Source organism: Plectrocnemia conspersa, unplaced genomic scaffold (assembly GCF_051122295.1).
Source record: "Plectrocnemia conspersa isolate PC_06_02 unplaced genomic scaffold, ASM5112229v1 ptg000001l, whole genome shotgun sequence".
NCBI classification, from domain to species: domain Eukaryota; kingdom Metazoa; phylum Arthropoda; class Insecta; order Trichoptera; family Polycentropodidae; genus Plectrocnemia; species Plectrocnemia conspersa.
Window position 1 is genome coordinate 31,825,801 of NW_028277165.1, and position 20,215 is coordinate 31,846,015.

The following is a 20,215-nucleotide window of genomic DNA, read 5'->3' on the forward strand; positions in this document are numbered from 1 at the left end:
GGAGTTTTTTATATTAAAAATATAATAAAATTCTGATTAACGAAATTTGTATATTAAAATCAAATTAAGATCATTAGAATAAATGCGTCGCGATGTTTAAAAAACAATACATTAATATATACTTAATAAAAAAAATATTTATGCCAAATACGAAAATCTATACTTGTTGACGCGACCCGAGAGAATCATTTCTCAGCACACCTTATAAAATTTTTTGTGGGGAATAAAAATATCTGAGATATTTTCTATTAAAAGTCAGTTGGTTGCATTATTTAAAAACTAGACCAGATAGTATTGCATATTATGTGATTATACAAAGCACACAGTGCCCTCAAGCGCAAACTCAATGTTTTATCTATGTTGATGGAATCTGAAGTCTTCTTAAAATAAGGCACTCAAATCGGTTATCATGTTTATACGATTAAGCACATTATTATCCATTTCATAATCAAACTTGAGTGCTGTTCTTACTGTAGAATAAATTATGGAATAAAATTTTTTGATACTACATGGTAGTATATTTGCGAATGACGCACATAGATTTTGACATCAAAAGTTATTTAAAATCGTCAATGGAATTTATTTTAAGAAATACTTTGAGATCAACAGTGAAAGGTCCTCTTGAAATAGGCGACCTAAATCGGTTATCACTGTGCGATGAAGCACATTGTTATCCATTTCATATTCAAATTAAATTGCTGCTCTTGCTTTAGAATAAGACACGGAATAACATTTTTTAAGACTAATGAGCATGTATTTTTTTTGCGTATTAAATCAATCCTTAATGGAATTAATTAAAACATAAACTTAAATATTAGTTTGAAATACATGAAAAATTTAGCACTGTACTCGAATACAGTGGTGTTTACGCCGAACCGATACAGAAAAATCTTACATAATTTAATGTAATAGTTTGATTACCACATTTTTTTTATTATTTTAAATTAAAAATTCTAGTATATCATTGATTTTTAAACGTTATAGTACTACGCCATATACCGAAAAAAAGTTTATCGCAACCCCTGAATAAATAAAATATATTTAAATAATAAAATTATATTTTCCGGCAAAAATGAAAAAATGTTGTAATTTACAAAATATTAACAATGAGGTTTATTTAATTGTTTATAATTTAATTTCATTTTAAGATTAACTAGCTATCAGCACATTAAAAATCAAATTGTGATGTTATTGATAAAAGTATTGTTCAGGGTTATTTTTAATTACATTTTTTCTTGAACGTATATTTTTATGAATGCTTTCATTTTGTCTTTTTGAATCAGTGGATGCATTTGTGGTTCTTACTTAGATTTATTTGAAGCAAATAAATTTATCGTTCTTTAATAAATTTGTACTTGTTTCTGGTTTTCAGCAAGATAAATAATAATTTCCTTAAAAAAGTTTGAAAGCCCTTTAAAACACTATTGCATGATATAGTCAATGCAAAATAAATCAAATGTGTATTATATATTCACACAAATTTTTACGTGACCTTTGAAAGAACTGTTTTTGATTTAATTAATATCTTTTGTAAGAATGTTAAAATCTTTACTCAAATTTATTTACACAATATGTGAATCTTGCAGTGCGTCCAGATAACTTTGGGTACTTTATTTATAACTAATGCTTGATGACCAGATATTGTGTTATAATTTTGACTATAAATCCAATACAAATGTTACACTATATTTCTTTTTAATAAAAAAATGTCAAGCATAGTAAAAAAACAGTATAAATGGCTTTTCCAAAAATTTACATCTTCTAAATTTTTGTATTAAATTGAATATATTATAATAAACAAGCATATTTAGCTACATTTGTTGCCTAATCATTCATAATAAACATATTTTATAAATATCGTTCTACTTTTAAAGAAATTTTAATTTTGATTAAAGTAAATTAATCAGTTAGAATTATATTTTTTTCAGATAGTTGCGCAAATGAGAGCTGATAATTTATTTTTGTAATGCAGCTGTAGCTTTATATTATATATTTTTATAAATTGTAGAAAAATTTCGTTACACAGATTTTCATTATTAAAATAGCATTTTTAATTTAACTAAATTTAAGGCTATCGAAAATTAATATGCCAAAAATAAAAAATGGTATTACAAAATGCATACAAAAATAATATTCGTTAATTTCAACTATTCGAATAGTCATTGATATTTTTTTGTATTATGTTATGAAAGTTATGAAAATATAAACACTACAGTTTAAATAATATGTACAGGTTCATACAAAAAATATATTAAAAATATCAAGACTATTTATTTTTATTTAAAAATAATGTGTTTCAATTCTTACATTTGTGTGAAGTTTCATTTTAATTATTCTTGCTGCCAAAAGACAAATTATAAAGCTTAAAAAATATTATTTTATTGAATTACATTAAAAAGACTATATTGATAAATAAAAAAAATGTTATACACAGCTACGCAATATTAACTTAAGATATATGAGTAATTTCTAAAATTTCGGCAGTTACGTGGTGTTTTTTTTTTAATTTTGTATTTCGGTTATTAGTTGTTAAACATAATATTAAGATAATTAGATTAATTACGCAAAATTAAAAAGGCACACTTGGGCTATTTATTATATAATACATAATACAAGGGAGGGGGGGGGACATTAGGAAAAAATGTAATCTTGCGTTGTTATTATATAAAAAGACGTGAGAAATAATACTGTGTTTTTATAGTTGGTTGTCTTATACTGTTCTTAGAAAAAATACGGTTTTAAAATATAAACTAATTTCTTAAAATATAATAAGAAACACATTATTTTTAATTTATAATGATTAATAAAAAAATATAAATTAAATATGATTTTGGCAATAAAATATACTAGCGATCATTTGTACGCTATAAATTGTTTAAGCGATCAAATGACGCGACAGAAAACTGCTATCGAATAATTGCTGGTGGTGAATTGCGGGCGATATATTTTCCGGACCCTGGTTTTTTCAAGCCTGTATTTTGCTTATTCTCACTTTCTGGTATCAATATAATATGCTAGTGGATTTTTAATTGTAACCAGGCAAAAAATAATACATTTTTTTAAATATAAGGAATAAATTTATATACATAATACGATTAAATATTTTAATTATTATGCTCCTTAGTTTGGAAGAAGCTGTTGTATAGTATTTTAGTAAGTTATTACCATATTAACTTTTAACTAAAATTTAATCTTTGTTTAAAATAAATTGTAAATTAAACTGGTGAGTTTATGGGTATTTAATTAAGATTTTACTACTGAAAAAATATAACTTGTTCACCCACTTGATTACTTAAATGTATTCTGCACAATGATATGTGTCATAAAAAAATAATACATCCGAAATACACCCTCGCTCTCTTAAAAAAGCGACATTGCGTCGTAAGAGACTGTCGTTTGAAATAATTGAAATGCGGAAAAGTGCATTTAGAAAAAGTCGGATGTCTAATTTCTGGGGTCGACTCCCGTGTACTTTTTTTTCTTCGTATAGAATGGGGGGTGGCGGTTTCGGTTAAACGATTACTAGAAACGCCCGCCCAAGAACGACTCAAAATTGAAACGAATTAAAAAGACGTACACAGAGGTGTAAAAAAATAAACCCCCGCACTCACGTTCCGATAGATTTATTAGACTATCTAACGCAATTGCTCTCCGGGGAGTTAGATTTATAAAACGGCCGATGTGCTAGTGGGTACGTGCCGATGTGTGTGCATGTGTGTGTGATATAATGTTTTTGCATTGCATGTAAGATGATTTGTTGTGTCCCGCGGGGGGCGGGTTGCCGTCTCTTGTCTCTCCCACACGGATGACATATCACAATCTTGACTCTGTCATTACCGCCTATTTCGTATCTCTCTCTCCTTGCTCATTCACCGACTCGAGCCGGGACAGGGTGTTTCGAAGTGCAAATCAATTATAAACACTTATAAGTTGAATTATGTCACAATTTGTGTAACACATATATATCTAAGAAACATACAGTTATCCTAAGTGACTATTTCGAAATGGACTGTTGTTGATGATTATTGATGCTGTAATTAATGACGCAGATATAGAGACGAAAGAGATTTATTTTTCTGTATTTATTTTCTTGACAATGATGAGTATTGCAGTAAATATGTAATCGTGAGAAGCGGAATCAACTAGTAGTGTTTCTTTGTCGAAAAAATATATTTTAGATTAATCATTTAATTTTATGTCTTAATTAACAATACGAGTATAACCAGCACAGCAGATCAGTAGTATACATTAGTGACTAATAACTGAAATAGCAGGTTTCAAAAAAGTTTTCTGTTAAAATTCTGATCAATTATCACGGATGAGGTTTTTCTAGATTTTTCAGATAAATTTTGCGGTGAATAAAATTGAGCTAGATCATTTGCTGTAAATCCCATATGAATCATGTACATATTGTATCTAGAAGATCAGAATTAGTGAGCACAGATTAGGTTTACCTAGATTTTTATAATCCTACGAATATATAATTAAGAAAATAAGCGTAGTGACATATATTATTTGTTAGCTTTATTAATAGTTTTTAATTAATTAGATATATTTATGTCATTGATTTGTGTCTCACTTATTGCTTATCGTGTTTATCCCATTAAAACACATTAGGCTAACGTCTATCATGTTTCACCGGAAGATTTACAAAAAATGAATCAATAACTTAATATTTATTAGAGTATATCTGGACACAAAATTTAGTTGCCCGTTCTAGTTTTACAGTTTATAATATTTGTGATTAACCTATAAATTGCAATAGTTAAATTGAGATCTATTGGCATTACATAAAAATGTTATAATATAGGTTTTTATTCTTCTGTATGAAATAGAATTAGTGTTCTTTTTAGTCTTTGACAAAATTATAATTAAATTTTATTAAATTAACTGTATTGTAAAAAAGTTGTATTTGATCAAAATAGTCGTATATATATATATAATTTTATAGGAAAAAATATTTATATATTTTTATTTTTATTTAAGTAAGAAGCTCAGTACATATTTTACAATCTTTAATATCATTTTTATATTTTAATATTAAATTTTAAATGTCAATTTTATACTCAACTTTTAACAGTGTTTCAATTTAATTTTAACGAATTAATCATTTAACTGTGCAATAATATTACTATTTTTTTTATTTTTAACTTATTTTTATATTATTATTTACATTGTATCATATCCGGTTTTTTAAAATTCCATTTTAATATTGTAAAAAAAGTTGCTTTCAAAATTTGTATTTTATTAAAGTCCTCTTATAAATATAATTTTATGCAAAAAATACGTGTATAGATATTAATTTTAATTTCATTAAAAATCTCAGTACATAATTTATAATTTTTAATGTCATTTGTCAATTGATTTCGTGTGGATTAAAAATAAATAATAATTTAACTATGTCATATTATTATTAATTTTTTAATTATTTTGATAGTATTTTATCTTGTTTTTAAATCCTAAATTTTCGTTTACTTATATTTTTATTGTATTATTTTTTAAATATTTTTTTAAAACCTGAATTTCATGTAGGTACATTTATTCTTTGAATAACATTTATGATTTTGTATCTGCCCATACGCTATATATTAGTCTGGGAAAATTTATCGCCCACAATTTACTGCCAGCAATAAATTTCTAGCAATTTACCACCGCGTTAGTTGATCGCATTATATACTAAAAATGATCGCTAGCATATTTTAACGTCTACAACCAATGCTATAATTTTTTAAATCAATACGTATTTGAGGAAATTTAAATTATATGCCGTACTAAAATATACAGGAAACTCAATTTGCTGTTCAAACCCAAGCCTCACCTAAATTAATTATACTAATAAAAGTGCAACATTTTTAGAACTTTCATTTGATTAGGTTTGGGTTTGAACAGAAAATGGACGTTTTGAAGCTGTTACAGCAAAGTTATATTTTCCATATTATTATTTGATTTTTAATTCCACTGGGCAATATCGATAAAACTGTATTTATTCAATACGCAGATGATTAAAATAACACTTAAATTAAATAAATTTATATAAATTATATGTATTGTCTGGCGATAAAAAATGGTAGCGACCATTTTTGGGCTAAAAATAGTTCATGCGATCAATTGACGCGGCGGTAAGCTGTTAGTGATTAGTTGCTAACGGTAAATTGCTGGAAATGAACTTCAGGCGATTAATTTTACGGCACGATTTTATTGCTCTTGATGTAAATTTTTGCCTTCTGAGAAGTGATAATTGTATTTTCACTCTCCTTTTGTCCAAAATTCGATTTAAATATTATAAATTTCGATTGTAAAATTTCACGGCATAGATGTTTTTGAAGTTATATTTTTCATAATATAAATTTAATTTTTCTTACTAGGCTAGTTAAATTTATAAAATAATGGATTTATCAGTAAAACTGTATTTATTCAGGGCGCATATGGTAAAAAAACACCTACAATATTTTTTTTTTAAAATGAAATATAAAATTATATGCATTGCCTAATGATATATTATGCTAGTGATAATTTTTAGGTTATGAACTGTTTGTGGGACCAATTGAGCGGTAGGCTGCTAGCAATCAATTGCTGGCAGTAAATTGCGGGCGATACATTTTTCAGACATATGTCACAGTGAGTGTGTATTGAAAATATATTTTCAGTGTCACAATATCAAAATACATTTTCACTGGTAGATAAATTTATTTGACTGGTGCTAGTGAAATTACATGCTTTTGATGTGAAATGTGAAAAGCAACGAAGGTGTTGGTCTTCCTTCACGCCATCAGCGAAATTTTTTAACAAAATAGTTGTAGGCAACATAACACATGTTAAAGCTAAAATAATACGAACGTTCGTTTAGGAGATCATTCGATATTTTTTTGGTATGACCAGTAAATATATATTAATACTATTGAAAATAGAAACTTTACTAACATAATAAAAGTTCTAAGACTAATCATATTTAATCTAAAACTAACTTTATCATTAGGTTAGGTTTATTCGGTTTGTGTCTTAACAGTAAATAGACGTTTCGCAACTGTCAAATTAAGTGATTATAAGTTCTTTGCATCATTCTTTAAATAATAAATGTTTTATTTTATTGTTAAACTGCATTTCTTCCGTATCTCTAAAAAATAGACATAAATTGCTTAAGCTTATTTTGGAGCTACCTTAACTAAAGAGAACATTACTTAAATAGGTTGGAAATTAGAAATGATTAGCTTACGCACGGTAATGTCACGAACACCGTGTAGTCGTGTCGATTCATAAAAATCCGTTTGCATGATTATGAATGAAGGATGAATGAACGACGATTTGGGCTCACGGACAAAAAGTCGGTCCTGGGGCGCGCCCTCCGCCCAAACAGACTCAACAATGCCAGCCAGCACTCTTTCTTTCTTTACAATGACACTCTGCTCATGTCGCTCACTACTACCACACATCAATTTATGTATGTATTATTTTTATGCTAATCGCACACCTATGAGTCTTGTCTGTTGCTTTACAGATTACTAACAGTGCATCGTATAACTTATTTGTCTTGGCGCATGAAACTTTAACGGTGCTTACGATTTTAGTATTACTGCTCGTGTAAATGTTGTTTCGGATAGTTAAATTATATTTAGTATATAAGTTTAAAATTAATTTCATTAAAATATTAATATTCTCATTCGTTGAACGACGACGATGGCGGTACAAATAAGTATTAATCACCAGGATACGTAATTTAAAAATTATTGCGTAATACTCATCGCCTATCTCTATCTCCTTATATTAACACAATATTTTTGATGGATATTATGGAGTAGAATTAATTAAAAAACAGTTTTTAAATAATAATTAATTTAAAGTATTTCGTTAATAATTATTTTTAACGACAATAAAATACGATTATTTATTTATGACATAAATACAATTGTATTTTTTTTATCCCTATTAGCTTCTTTGGAATGCCTGCACCTTTTTTTTGTTTGTCAATGATCATTGATACATTGAATATCTGATCAAAACTGTGCTGTTTTCAAGATGAATATTATTTTCAATCGATTCTTCATATTTGCTCGTAAAAACAAACCGTGCACTTAAGTGACTTGCCAAAAGATAGAATGGCAACAAAAGGCAGAATGTCAATAATTACATAAGAGGGCCGAACCGATTAATCACCCGAACGCATCTTGACAGACTTTTTAGCCAAAACCTGACAGGTGGATAGGCAAGATCTATCCATCTATACACCGACGATTCCCGCAGTCATACGCCGAAAACAAAAAAAATAACCAACGAGTAAAACAAATTAAAAGCTTTTAAGAAAGTGAATGAAGGAGGAGGTCTAAAAAACGACAACCAAGAATTGGAGCGCACCCCAACACATCACTCAATGCCAGCTAATGTATTTTTCAAACGTTTCGAGAGCGCATTCCGTACCTTTGTTCGGAAACTGCGCAAAACTAATTAACCCTACTTCCATAATTAAATATTTTATTAACTTAACAAAGTATTAAATAAAAAAAATATTTGAGTATGGTTTTATATTCAAAACTGGAATATTAGGTTTATATATTTAGCTCATATTTATATTAAATTTACTTGGATTTTTAGTGATTTTATGGACAGATTCGAAACATACTTAGAAAGTTCAATTATACATAGAAAATAAGGTTCTAACACACACAACATTAAGAAAAATAATATTCTTTAGACTGCATCATTATTTTTGCACTATTTTCACCATTTAAAAAAAATCTAAAATTGTGTTTTACTGGTTTTTAATTTTATTTAATTAAAAATTTGTTTAGGCTTTTTGTAATAACACTAAAGTTTTTAATTTGTTTTACTCGTTGAATAACCGAACTATTTTTTTTTCAATGTTAATTATAAAACATAATTTAATAAAGCATGAAAAAAATACATTTGCTCGTTTATTATAAAAATATTTTTTTATGTATTTAATAGCACAAATATTTTATTAAATATGTATGCATTAATTATAAACATAAGTTCAGAGTCTATCTTCAGATTAAACTTAAATCTCTATGTTATATTGAAATATAACAAAACTTTATTTTAAACTAAATTATTTCTAAATCAAATTTTTAAGTAGCATGTTTATTTTAAATATAATGTGTATTATTTAAACATATCACTATTTTCAGGTTACAATAAATTTAAACCTTACATAATTTTGATTAAATTAAAGCTTAACCAGATGTTAGAATTACGATAGTTTTCTTTGGCAAACTTTTTACTGAGATCAAATTTGAATTGTCTAAATAAACGAAATCTTAATAAATATATATTTACAGCTCATTATGATTAAATGAAATATATTTTTTTTATTAAACAATAACAATTTTTTTAACTAATTACGCATTAATTTTTAAACATATATTCAAAGCGTAAGTTAAATTTTAATCTCGTTGTAACACTTCAGGTTTAACTAAATTATTATTAAATCAAACTCTTACCTTTTAAAGTTGAGTTAAATTAAAATAGCATCTAACTTTATTAATAAGCATTGTATTTATTTTATATATAAAGTGTATTCATTTAAATAAAACACTATTTTAAGGTTATATTACACTTGAATATAACATAATTTTAATTAAATTGAAGTTGAACCTTATCTTAGTTTTACGTTTGTTTTCTCTGGCAAACTTTTAAGTCAAATTTAAATTTTCTAAATAAACTAAATATTAATAAATACTATTTTTTTAATTTAAATTTTATTACGTAATTAAATACATTTTTTTTTAGATATTTATGCATTAATTTGTTAACTTATTTATATCTTTTTTTTAAATTGAAGAATTATAAGTAGTGTATTTATTTCAAATATAATGTGTATTAATTTAAATTAAACACTTTTTTCAGGTTATATTAAATTTAAACCTAACATTATTTTGATTAAATTGAAATTGAACCTTATGTGAGATTTACGTTTGTTTTCTTTGGCAAACTTACTAGTTAGATTAAATTGAAATTATCCAATTAAACGAAATTTTTTATTAAATTTTAATTTTATTACATAATCAAATAAAGTACATTTGATAACTAAATACAAATGTTTTTTTAAATAATTAATATCAAAATTTATTTTAGTTAGTTATGCATTAATTGGCTAACTTATTTATAAACATGAACTTAGAGCCTAACAGTAGGTTTAACTTTAATCTCTATGTTAGTTGTATGGAAATCTAACAACACTTTGGGTTGAGCTAAATTATTAATAAATCCAACTTTATTTTTAGGAAGTGTAAAATTTAAATTAAGCACTATTATATCAGCATAGAATAAATTTTAACCTAACATTATTTTGATTAAATAAAAATACAATCAGATTTACCACTTTTTAGTTAGAGCATATTTAAATGATCTAAATTAGGATTATGCACTTTTTTTGCAATTTCACTGCATAATTAAATATAGTTTTAGAAAAAAAATATGTCATGATTTAATAAAAAAGTTTTTTTTTTTAAATATTTTTATATACAATATATGTATTCATTTAATTTATCACCTTATCTAAAAACGATGCCATGGAGTCTAACTTTAGGCTAACCTTAAATCTCTTTTTTAGTTATATTTATACCTATCAATATTTTAAGTAAAAGTAAATTATAAGCAAACCAATTTCCAGATATTTTTAAATAAATGTTTTAACCACTTGAACGCCAGCGACTTATTTGATGATTATTGTACTAGCTTTATTGTCCATTAAACCAAGTATTTTATATTTATAAAAAAATACAGACGCGGGAAGCGAATAGCTGGTGATTCATATAAAAGGCGCTAACGTTTAAAGGGTTAAAAAAGTATGACACTTTATTTTTAAAAAAATTAGTCAAATAAATATGCAATATTAAATATATATTAAACCCTGTTTTTTTTAATCACAAATATTGTATTATTTTGAACATAATTTTTGAAAAATTCATAAAAATGGCTTAGAGCTAAAAAAATTAAAAAAAAAAAATTTAAAGAGCAAAGGGTTAAAAAGTCATGATTTAATAATAAAAATTTAATATAAACAATAACAAAAATATTTTTATAGATATGTATTTATTTAATTTATCAACTTATCTATAAACGGAGCTTTAGAGTTTAATATTAGATTAATTTTAAATCTCTTTGTTACGTTAATTTATATCTAAAAATATTTTAGGTTATACAAAATTATAAGTAAACTAATTTTTACATTTTTAAGTTACGTTAAATTGTAACTTTAACATAAGATTTAAATCAATCACCATTCTGAGGTTAGATCAAATTTAAACCTATTATGAGTCACGATATATTTTTTAGGCAAAGTTTAGAGTTAGGTTAAATTTTAATTGAGCTTGATACATTATCATAATTGCAATTTCACTGCGTAATTAAATTTAACTTTTAAATTACTTCAAGATCATTTGCGTGTTAGGTTTGATTACATTTAACCACATTTTCAAGTTGGGTCTACTTTTTTTACTTCTTATATTGTATATGCAATTTAACATACCATTATAAAAAAATATTATTTGTACGAAATATATCATATTTATGTTCAGAATTTGGATTGCTCTTATGCAAGACGAAAGTGTGCAAATTTACAACGCAAGAGCGTGTTTCAAGCAAAATAAACTGCAGCTCTGCAGTATAAAATGACAATTAGTTTTGTCTCTTATTAAATTATTCAACGTATAGAGAAAATACATTCAACGTATAGAGCCATTTTGTTGAAAATCTCGCATGGCATACAATTCGTGCAGCGTCTTCAATTAATTGTGACGACTCATTCCTGACGTCATATTCATACAGTTTGACTAAAGACGAAATGATCTATATATCATACTTGACCTATGGCTCGCAGCGTTCATAGATCATCTTCGCGTCTGACGAGAACGAGAGGGAAAATGACTTTCGTGATCGATTCTCTTCTCGGTCGTTTTTTTCCTCCTTCGTTTGCGGTTATTAAAAACTGCGATGATTTGTTGTTTGCGTTTATTTAAACGGCGCATAGTACTACGTAGCGATTTGTCAACGGTTATTATTCTATATATCTTCAGTAGCGCTACATCGAAGAGCTACGAGACGGCGCGGCGAGAGAAAAAATCAATTAGCCCGCGTTTAACCCGCATCTAGCTATCATTCATCACGTCATATCCGAGGTGAGTTTTTTGGTCAGCTTTTGTGAGCTAACGAAACCCACTTAGAAGGCTGGCCGCGGACAATGGGAACGATTTCATGGCATCGCGATGATATGGTCAATATTTGATTTTTTGTTCGACGCGTCGATCGAACAAATTTTTTCGTGTCAGCTTTTTTTTGCTCTTTCTCTCTGCACGAACAATGTTCCCTATCGCGTGGCGCGATTGTCTCGGTCTTTAGTGATTCTTTTTTATATTTGGACGCCTCGTGCGTTTTTTTCATACGCTCAGGTGAGTGATTGAGCTAATCAGAGGCGTAGTGAGCGTTTTTGGCCCATGGGCGTCGCGTGCCCTTTGGGGATCACCTTATTTTGAAAGTAGCATATGATGTAAACCGATCTTTGAACAATTAAGATCCCGAACCAATTTATACCATCTGATAGATTATTTTGATTGAATTGCAATTTTGTTAAGTGACAAATTATTTTTTATGATAAGAATAACATTAAATCTTATTTTCACGATAGTTAAATAAAGTGAGCATTAAAATTGAATTTAACATTAATATTTATTTTTTTAATTTAGCACTATTTTTGATTTAAGTTTTACATAAACTAAACATTTTGTATTTAACATTTTTTCTTTGATTGAATTAAATTCGATTCTCATTTGTAGGTTTTCTTAAGTTAGGTTAAGATCTTATGTAAACAAAAATTACATGATCAGAAGTGGATATGTAGCCTTATTTTTTTCTTAGATTTATAATTATATTTGTATTTTTTTTGTTCTGCATTTATTGTTATTGAGTTGTGTTATTAAGACGTGCGCAAGATTAACGAGAACTCAGTTTCAATCTCGCAAATGAAAGTAGCTAGTTAAAAATCTCAAATATAATTCCTCGGCTCGGGGCAGTAACGTGGCTTTTCAATTAAAAAAACTGCAATACTCTTTAACGATTGTTTTGAAAAAGAAAACGCGTAATCGCAAACGAAAGGTCGGCAGTGCTAATTGTTAAGTTAGCGCAAGAGACAAAAGGTACGAACGATTTGCATGTAATGCGTATCCCGAAAAATCCCGACAATGGCTGGGCGTCCCAGACGGGGATTGTCAGCGGGAACAATGGCCGTACCGTACACGTGTATATACCTATGCTTATTATCAATCCGAATATCAACAAAAAAGCAACGGGCACTCCCTTCGAGGGCCAGAATGTTGCTGGCAATATGTTTTTACCGATCAATGACAGATTTTATTTTTTGTTAAAACCATATTGAGTTTTTCGAAAATGTATTGAACCATATAAATTTAATATGAAATTTTTCATCTTTACCATCTTCTAAGTAAGTAAAATATTTCTATATCATGCTTAACTTTGCAAACATACTAATATATTCAAAAGCTTAAAATCATATTCGTGTTTGCAATCGTTTTATTTTTTATAATACATTGAAATAAAAAATACAGTGCTAATTTTAATACATTTTACTAAAGTTCTTAAGCCATTGAAATATGTTTTTTGCTTCAAAAGTAATATTTGCCATTCATTTTTAAATTTAAGATTATTTCTACCATGACTAATGAATAACGCAAAAATATTCTTTTATAGTCGGTATTTGTTTACATAAATAGTTGAAAAAAGTGTATTATTTTAAATTTCAAAAAATAATATCAATAGTGTGACTCCACACCGAGCAAGCGTTTGTCAAAAAATAGGTTAAATTTTTTTTTATTATATGGTGAAATACGTTTTTATTTTAATTTAGTAATTTAATACGATGTAGAAAAAGTGCTAGCATCTTATTTTTTGGTCTGTTTTAAAAAAAAAAATTATGTATTTATTTTTTGTAGTTTTTTTAAAGTTCACATGACTTCAATTCGTTTATTATGTTTTAAATCAATTTTAAACAAATTTGTTTATTAAAATAAAAATTTTAGTTTTTATTTGTGGATATATATTTTTATGACACTATTTATTAATTAACGAAATACTTTAATAATTAAAAAATTAAGTGGAAAATTCTGCCTCAGTAAATTAGGTTAGGATAGGTTTTATTTTTTATGTACCGAAGAATTAGGAGTTAATAATATAATAGGGGAAATTTTACCAATGCTTATTTATTAAAGCTATATTAATTGTATAGCTAACTGGAACCATATATGAATAGTCTAAATATAATAAAAATATTCTGCCGAACGCTGTTTTTTATTATATGATATGTTTATTAAAAATATAATATTTTTATTTTATATTTTGAAAGTAATTTAATTTTTTTTTTGGTTTACATGAGTACAGTTCGTATGAATTTAATCGTAAATATTGTAAGTCAATTTGTTTATTAAAGTTTTAATTTAAGGAGATATAGTTTTATGACACTGCTTTTCCATTCTATTTTTATTTGTATTAATTTTATAATTAAAATAAGTTGAAAACGCTGCTCTTGTAAGTTATGTTTGTATAGGTTATATTTTTTGGTGCACTGAATAATTTAGAATAAATAATATATGGTTAAATCTTATTTATTTGAGTTAATATTTATGCACGTCTAACTGGAACCATATATTAGTGGTAAAAATATAGTAAAAATATTTTACCGAACAAATTGCTGTCTTATTATTATTTGATATATATAATATTATTATATTATTTTATTAAATATTATTTATATATTATGAATGTATGTCGTGGAATAAAAATATAATCTAACCTCCTACCTTAATTCATAATTAACTTAAAAAATAAAAGAGACAAATATTTTTATTGCGGTATTTTTTTCTTATTGATGAATACAATATTTTATTCTATAACTGGTGTTGTATTAATAAAAATAGATAATTTTTTTAGCTACTTTTCTAGTAGTGAATATCAAATTTAAGGAAATCAATTATTAATATACTCAATGAAAATAAAGCATATTTGGAAACCACGCTTTTAATGAGAGCTACAGCTTTCATATAAAATTACACAGCCTAATTAAAATTTATATATTTACTTAAAATGTATGTATTTTATTATACATTCCCGTGAAAAATATCGGTAATTTTTCCAAAAGGACAGAAAAATTCAGAAAAAACTATTCTGTAATAATCGTTCGTTATTTTAAATAACAATTATTATTTATTTTGATTTTGGAGACCATAAAAAAACTGAAAAAATATTTATACCCATATTTTTCCATACTAAATTAACTGATTTATTGTCATTTGATCCAGCCAAATATAATTTTTACCTAATGAAAATTTCGTGAGAATCTTAAAATCTTTTAATAATACATGACATATTTATTGGCTTTGTTACGTGAAAATATCAAAGAAGTCATTTGAGAAAAGCAGGTGGGAGCATTTGCCTTCATTGAATTTGGCCAGAAAAATGTATGTAATTTAATTAAATACTATGAATCTTAAAAAAATATAAATATTAAATAAAGCTGAAATGACGTCCCTGAAACATAATTTAAAACCATAAATTCTCGGATTATCTCTCTAAAAAAAATCTATAAAAGACAGTCTCGAATCTATCACTAAAATATTTTTTTAAATATGTCATATCAGTGAAATAATATTGGAATACATTTTGATTGGTAGATATACATTTTTACTAGTAAAAATATAATTTATCTGGCAGATGCTAGTAAAATATACGATTTCAACTATTTTATATGTAGTAATATATGTATATATTTACATACTTATTAATATTTATTTACTTGCGATATATAAATGTTACAGTGAATGTGTATTTTTCAGTATAGGAATATTTTCATTAGTGAAGTCAATACTTCCTACTAGCAAAACGATAATTCCACTGATTAGAGCTCGTACAATTATATGCGGCTGTAAAATGTCTATGAAACTCTATTTGACAGTTGCGAAACGTCTATTTTCTGTTCAGACCCAATTTTAACCTAATAAATATTCTGAAACTAATTATAGTTTTATAACATTTATTGAGTCGAGTCAAAAATATTTCTCTCAGGGTAAAATAAGCGAAAGAAGAAGTACGGACAAACGTTGCATCTTGCATATTGCTTAATAGTTTGTCTGCACTTTGCTATTACACTATGTTTTAAAAGTATTATAGCTATTCTTACCAACATTACTATGGGGTTCTGATATAAAATTATTGGTCAAAGTATATTCAAACCGAATTTTGGTAAATAGGAGAGCGCAAAAAACAATTATCGCAGTGGGAACGCTCAGTAACGAGCGTTCCCACTGCGACGTCGCCGACACAGTTTTATTGCTTTTGACGTGAATTTTTGACTTCTGGGAAGTGATAATTGTTTTTTGCGCTACCCTATTTATCAAAATTTGGTTTAGATGTAATACATTAAATTTGTAATTTATGGGTTATGGCTCTAAGGGTGGTTGAAATCGCGGGAAATGAGACTCTAGTGTGAATCTAGTAAGACTTTATGTTGATATATTTACATGAGGACGATTATCGGCGAGACATTTCCGACGGCGTGAAGCTGTCGCAGATGATGATGCCCATGGATGATCCTCAGGGTTCTTGTGGCTGTCTGCAGCGAACGTCAGGAGGTAGTTCATCTTGCGGCGTAGGTCGTTCAGGAGTTCCAAGTCGTCTCTCTGCGTGTGTCAGTGAAGGCGCGTCTACTGGTCTCTCTGACCGTCTCCTGTCTTACTCTCTGACTCTTTGACTGGCCAACTTGTGCTTTTTCCTGTAAAAATCGTAAATGTCGTCACTGTACTTTTGAAGGAAGTCAAAATGTCTTTTTCAATGGATATCTATTTGATATTATTACTTCGATTTAATTTTTTATTAAATATAACTGCATGTATGCCATATAACGTTTCCTTAATCATAACACTAACTGAATATCCAAACGAATTATCATTTGCTTAAGCATTTTGAAAACTTATTACAGAGTAATAAACAGTCAAGTACTAAAATGTTACATAAAAACTCCAGAATGTTTTATATGTAACATTTAATTATTTGATTTTTCACTATGGATTTCAATGAAAAAATGTTTACTTAATTAAATTATTAAATGTGATTTTCAGCTGAAAATTGTACTTCGATTTTAATTCTATAAACTGCAATTTTTTTTCAACTAAAAAATTAATCAAGTAAATCTAACATAAAATAAGTTTTGAGATTAATTATATTTTTATTAATTTATCATAACCTTTATATGTTTCTACTTCCTTAAAATTTAATTTTACATATCAATAATTTTAACTAACTATTGGTAACATAGAGTTGCTTTTAAATTTTATAGTCAAATTAAATCTTATTACTTTATTATTTTAAAAATAATATACATTTTTAAATTTTACTAGCTTTATGTATGAAAATGAATTATTGTACGTATTTTATTGACATTTTGCTGTAGCACGTAATCGGTTGTCGGCACGTCGTTGTTCAGTTTCCTTAGTGATTTTATCGATATGTATTGCAGTAGAATTTAATAAATAAAATTTAAAAGTTTAAAGTAGCATAGTTGACCTAGAAATAACAACTGGGATGATGTGTGCAAATGTCACGTCGCTACTCTCCATCGCTTGGGAGGAATTTTAATTGAAGAAAGATATATAAATTCTGTTTTATATTATAGATATCAGAGATGTTAAACAAAAAATGTTTAGAACAATATTGAGTAGTAGTGGACATAACGTACACCCATTTATTATTTATTTTTTATTTAAATTTAAACATTTCACCAACATTGTCGAAATGTTGCGGTGCCTTTGCGCTAAACATTTGCGACGAGCGTATAACCGCATTAAGGTAATTCTAATTTCGGGTCGTTATATGTTTTCGGTGAAATTTGAGGCTAGTCACGCCATGGCGTAAGTATTATATATTAAAGGTGGCAATCGGTCGCGAGATGTGTCCGATAGTGGCGTTGTGTAAATATTGGAGTGTTTCGTGTCGATATGGCCTTACACAGTAATTCCTGTGTCAAATTTGTCGAGCGATTTCGTGGGATACGGCCATTACCGGCTGGACCCGAACAGATCGCGAGATCTGCACGAAACTCTCCAATCGTCGCTGAATAAACTTGTCGCCTAACCGAATTATGAACGCTATTTACGCATGCTAGGTGAACGCTCGAAAATGCCTGTAATTAAACTTTTCCTACGTCGTTAGTCAAACTAATAATATATTTTCACCATTTTAGTTCACTTTAATCAATGATGAATAATATCTGATTTAACATCTTGTTTAATAATAATGCACAAACTATTTTTGCATAATATAACTTGACATTTAAAAAACCGTATTATGAGTTTTTATATAGGCTCTCTATTTAATTTATGGCAAATATAGATAGCTGTTAAAACAGATCTAGTTAAAAATATAAAATTCAAGAGTGAATTTCTTTAATTAGTTTCTTAGTGTTAAATGACTACAAAATAGCGACAAGTTTAATAACTGAAACACTCGTAACTCAGTAGGTTTACATTTTAAAGAAAAAATTGCTATTTATGAAACGTTTAAAAGCCTAAACTTCATCTAAATAAAATATAAAAAAATAGTTTTTTGCTTCAAAACAAGCGATGTATCAGTTCGATCGGACACCCATACGAGCCATTTTGAGACTTTCAGAATAGTTAACGCTCTTAACTGCTTGGTTTTAAAGATTAAATATTCAATTTTTAGTATCGTATAGAACTACCCCCTATACGTTCTGAATGAAAAAAATATATATTTTTTTTTTATAAAATGGCGGTAAATGTAAAAATTTAAAGTGTCATAACTTTGCAAAATAAAATCCTACTGAAAAATGTCGTACTCAAAAAGTGTTTAGAAACTTAATTTGCATTTAAAAACAATTTTTAATTATTTTTTTTTCAATAAAAACCGAGTCTTACGGTATATTGACCGGGCCCCCATACGAGCTTAAATGCGACTTGGCATATAGTTAACGCTAGTATTTGGTTCCTTTTCAAGATATAGACTTGAATTTTTGATACAAAATAGAGCTTTCGAATACACTTACGATACTGTCTAACAAAATTTTAAATTAAAAAAAAAGTTCTTTTTTTTCCAAAACACGTTTAGTGTTATGAGTCGATCGACCCACCATACATACGCTCATAAGACTTGCAATATAGTTAAGGTCAGTGTGAACTTATTTATTCATATTTAAAGTTGAATTTTAGTGACAGTATAGAATTCTTGAGCATCCTGTATATGTTTGTTAGCAAAATCCAATGTGTCAATATTTTGCAAAATGGTGACAAGTATAAAAATTTAAACACTCGTAACTCAGTAGGTTTGTATTTTAACAAAAAGATCGCTATACATGAACCGCTTAAAAGCCTAAACTACATCCAAATAAAATATAAAAAAATAGTTTTTGCTTCAAAACAAGGGATGTATAAGTTGGATCGGACCCCCATATGAGCCATTTTGAGACTTTCAGAAGAGTTAACGCTCTTAACTGCTTGGTTTTAAAGATTAAAAATTACATTTTTAGTATTGTATAGAATTATTGAGTACCCCTTATATATTATGTATGAAACAAAAATATAAAATTTGTTTACAAAATGGCGGCCAATGTAAAAATTAAAAGTGTCATAACTTTGCGAAATCAAATCGTACTAAAAAACGTCGTATTCAAGAAATGTTAAGTAGCTTTGTCTGCATTAAAAAAAATTAAAAATAAAAATTTCTTAAGAACAAGTTTTATGGTAAATTGACCGGGCTCCAATCTTCCGCATAAAATAGGGACAGACATTTAAATCTGTATCTTGATTATCTACTTATGTACATATATTATATATTAGACGCAAATTTGTACAAAAATATATTAAAACTTGCTATGAAACAACATCGAAACAATGTAATATAATATAGCAATAGCTAAAAAATAGCATGAAAAATTGATAGATGAAATAAAAAGTGACTTAAATAAGGCGTGGAAAACCATAAAGAATAATTAATTCTACTCAAAGAAACGACATATTAAATATGGAAATTGTGGAAATATATATAAAGATACTTATGCAGAAAAAATAAATACATACTACATTAGGAGTATAGAAAAGATTGTGAATTTAATACCTCAGTTTAATAAATTAGTACAATACAATAATTGAAAATTAAATGAAAATTCAGAGAATTTAAATCAGTA